At 50.4% G+C, this 4,289-nt stretch overlaps 1 pseudogene; it reads right to left on the bottom strand.

Moving 5' to 3' along the window:
* Nucleotides 1–521: 521 nt before the first annotated feature.
* Nucleotides 522–1,201, bottom strand: LOC143172235 (glypican-3 pseudogene; annotated as a pseudogene).
* Between the last annotated feature and the right edge of the window lie 3,088 nt (nucleotides 1,202–4,289).

The following is a 4,289-nucleotide window of genomic DNA, read 5'->3' as shown; positions in this document are numbered from 1 at the left end:
GCTGCAAAGAGGGTACTGAGGAATGAAAGACAGGATGTATCTCCCAAGGGCTTCTTCAGTTACATTAACCAGAGGGTTATTGTCATTCTACCGTTTCACAGAGAGCTGTTGGCCATCACAAAGAATGCATGGACACTGCAGCTGGCCATGCTAGCCAAGTTCACAGCACCATATCTTTATAACTCTACTATCTTTTGCCAGGACAGGCCAAGATCCTCTCCCCTCAGGAAACATTAGTCTCCACATCAGCAGTCAACACAGTATGTCCCTTGCTGCTTTGGGACACCCAAATCACTAACCCAAAAATGCACTTCATCCAGGTCCAGGATGATCTGCGGAATGCAGACCGAGATCTAGGTCAATCACCTGTAGTCAGCTGACCATAGATGGAGGATCTTCTGGGCAAGTTGTACCTCAGTGTGCTCTGAATCATTGCAAATTGTTGAGCTATATACTGACTCTGCAACGGCTTAACCAGTCACTACAGACAGAGAAGATAAAAAGGGGCTAGGCTCCCCAGGTCACCTACAACCTCGCGTGGCCTGCAGTGACTTGGACACCTGCGTCATCATCATCTTCGGGTAGTTACCAAAGACTTTGAGGTCTCTCCTGGCTGCCCGCAGGCATTCAGTCATTTCCACAGAAGGATCAGGAAAGCCAGGATTAATCAAGTGAGAGTAAACCAAAGGGAATAAACTGTCAAAAAATTCATTTATCATGTCATTAACACTGATGTCAGAGCCCAATATGTACAGCGAGACATCAGTAAAAAGTTCTCCAACAAACTTAAGAGCTCTGGGCCCCGTGCTCTGGTAGTGGGTCCTAAACATGCTGTTGGTGAAGTTTCTTGCATGCCATACTACAATCTCAAAGGCTTCTTGGAAGACAGCAGCATTCTGGATGACAAGGAACTTCAGCTCCGTGCTGGCAGACTGCAGGAGCTGCTCCATGTTCAGGCGGCTGTTGCCTGGTACTTCTCCTCCATCTTCCTCGAGCAGCACGTGGAGCCCTTCGGGATACATACTTGCAGATCAGACCCTTGCACAGGGCTCTCGGGCACCCACTTGGCTCCGGGCTGCAGCACCTGGAAGGCGGCGCGGACCGGGCGGTAGGCGGCTTCCCCCGCCGGCTGCGCGCCCCCCGGGACACCGAGCAGCACGGCCAGCAGCAGAAGCAGCGCCGCTCCGCCGCTCCCCGACATCCTCCCGGGGCACCGGGGCGCTCCTCTACACCCCGCCGGCAGGCATCCCCGCCGGGCCGGGGCCGGGACCGGGGCCGGGACCGGGGCCGGGCTGCTGCGGAGCGGAGCAGCCTCTGCCTCGGGCAGAGGCCCGGGGGGGAGTGAGCGAGCGGCTGCGTGGTGCTTAGTTGCCGACTGAGACTAAACCACGACATTTCGCAATGAAGCCGTTACTGTACCACGGAGACCATTTCGTGGAGACAACTAGCAATTGCAGTAACTTTTCTGAGAGTTTTTTTACGGAGGAAATACAGAATGGCAGTGTCATTACCTTCTTCTATGATGTTTCCTCCTTCATTACAGTAACTTTTCAGTATTTTGAACATCCTTGGGCAGTTAAGATACTTCTATTGGTACTTCTTGGGAATATTGTTTCGGCTTTGTCTAAAGTTGGTAAGCAATTTAAGAATATCATCCAGAGATCTGCCCCAAGGCTGAATAATTATGAGTGGCAGGGTGTGTGGGACAAGATGGGCAAGTACCTAGGTCAATGGGCACCCCCAGTGTTTTGGAACTTCACCCCTGAGCAAGTGCAGAATCCTGAAAAGTTAGTAGAATATTTGGACAAAGTATGCTGTCACCCTGGCAACTCCAGAGAGATGCAGATCATTGCAACGTTCTGTGGCCTGGCCCATGCCTACCGAGGCCTGTTCAACACTATTTAGTACCCTTAAAGGGAAGAGAAGGTCTCTGGCTCTGACAGTAAAACGACACGCCTTGCGGCCACTCAGACCCGGGCAACACGCCCTGCGGCCACTCCGACCCCAGCGACACGCCGTGCAGCCACTCAGACCCCGGCGACATGCCGTGCAGCCACTCCGACCCCAGCAACATGCTCTGCAGCTACTCAGACGCCGGCAATAGGCCCTACAGCTACTCAGACCCCGGCGACAGGCCCTGCGGCCACTCAGACCCCGGCGACATGCACTACAGCCACTCAGACCCCAGCGACAGGCCCTGTGGCCACTCAGATCCCAGTGACATGCACTGCGGCCACTCCAACCCTGGCTACATGCACTGTGGCCACTCCAACCCCGGCGACAGGCCCTGTGGCCACTCCAGCCCTGGCGACACGCCCTGCGGCCACTCCAACCCCGGCGACAGGCCCTACAGCCACTCTGACCCCAGCAACATGCACTGCAGCTACTCAGATGCCGGCGACAGGCTCTGCGGCCACTCAGACCCTGGTGACAGGCCCTGCAGCCACTCTGACCCCGGCGACACGCACTGCGGCCACTCCAATCCCGGCGACAGGCCCTGTGTCCACTCCGACCCCGGCGACAGGCCCTGCGGCCACTCAGACCCCGGTAACATGCACTGCGGCCACTCCAACCCCGGCAACAGGCCCTGCGGCCACTCAGACTCCGGTGACATGCACTTGCACTGCGGCCACTCCAACCCCGGCGACATGCAACTGTGGCCACTCCAACCCCGGCGACAGGCCCTGCGGCCACCCCAACCCTGGCGACATGCACTGCAGCCACTCTAACCCCAGCGACAGGCCCTGCGGCCACCCCAACCCCGGCGACATGCACTGCGGCCACTCCAACCCCGGCGACAGGCCCTGCGGCCACCCCAACCCCGGCAACATGATCTTAGAGGTCTTTTCCAACCTTAATGATTCTATGATTCTATGTGTATAACAATGTTCTCCCTCCCACTAGGCAAGAGGGACCTGATCCATTTTCTCTGCTGGTGTTTCTGTACTGATGGCAATGGATTTATAGTATGAAAGAGTAGTTGTGTAGATGTGAATCAAGTCTGATGTGTGTCTCTGCCTCTTGGTGAGTGTGTGGAAGAAAAAGACTGTGGAGGTTGTGGAACCAGAGTAGGATTAAAAAAGAAATCTTTGCAATTTGCAGTTTCCAGTAGATTCAGATTAATCAGTTGAGAAGACAGGATATACGTCTTCTAGTGTTGTGTGGAAATAGCTGTGTGACTGCACGTTGCATTCAACCTCTACTTAGTAGTTTGTGTCCAGTCCTGTCTAATATATTGTTTCTTCAGGGGCTGCATCTGCAAAGTAATGCTCAGAATTACTTAAAATGTGAATATACAATCTAATTTTGTATATTCTTGGTAAACTATTCAATTTTTTCTTGATAGAGCCGTCTTTACTTTTAAGTCATTCTAGGCACTGTTATAGAAGGTAGGACATCTTAAATCTATTGGGGGGGGATGTGCAGGTTAGAATAGATGTTTTATTTGCTTAAATAGTGATAGCGATAGCTGCCTTTAGAAAGCAAAGACCAGCCTTCTGAGAGAAGAGACACTGATGTAAAGAACACTTTTCCTTTCCTCATTAGCTGTCACTTCTGTGGGCCTAATAGAGTGTACAGTCTCTTGATCAGTTAATTCACCTTTATTTTCCAGGCATTCGTGCATTGTTACATGTTTGTCAGGTCCTCTAAAAGGCTTTGTGAGATGTATATTTTGCTATTATTGGAGCTGTGAAAGCTTTTTCTGAAAGGGTTAACCTTTTCTTCTGTCTTTGCTTCTCTTGGTGTTGTGGTCACTTTATTTCAGGGTCTGAAATAAAAAAATTAAAAAAACCCAAAACACTGCTGCATTCAGAGCTAAAATATTTGGCATGGGGCCAAACTTGGTGTCTGTAGCCCATATTGCACTTCTCACTAATGCCTTCTGATAATTGCAGTAATGTTTCTTGATAATGTCTACAATATGTCACAAAGCTGACTGACTTTGGTTTGGAAGGCAAAGTGTAAACTTAATGTTCCTTCATGTCAAATCCTTCGGTGAGCTCAGAGGTGGAATTTGTAATGATTTGAACTGAGCTTGGTTGTGTTCTAAGAGTCATAAAGAAAATCAGTTTTGGAGTCCTCTGTGCACTTGTTGGCTTCTGTTTCCGAGTCACTTGGCGTACCTCCAAAAATCTGGTTTTTGTTTGGGTTTTTTGTTTTGTTTTTTGGGGCTTTTTGTTTTGTTTTTTTTATTTGCTTATTTAGTAATAATAGGAATATCTGCATGAAAGATAGTAACTTCTGATTGCAACAGGGTTTTTTTGTTGTGGGTTTTTTTGGTTGGTTCT

The sequence above is a fragment of the Aptenodytes patagonicus genome, chromosome W (assembly GCF_965638725.1).
Source record: "Aptenodytes patagonicus chromosome W, bAptPat1.pri.cur, whole genome shotgun sequence".
NCBI classification, from domain to species: Eukaryota; Metazoa; Chordata; class Aves; order Sphenisciformes; family Spheniscidae; genus Aptenodytes; species Aptenodytes patagonicus.
This window is presented reverse-complemented; position numbering and strand designations above follow the sequence as displayed.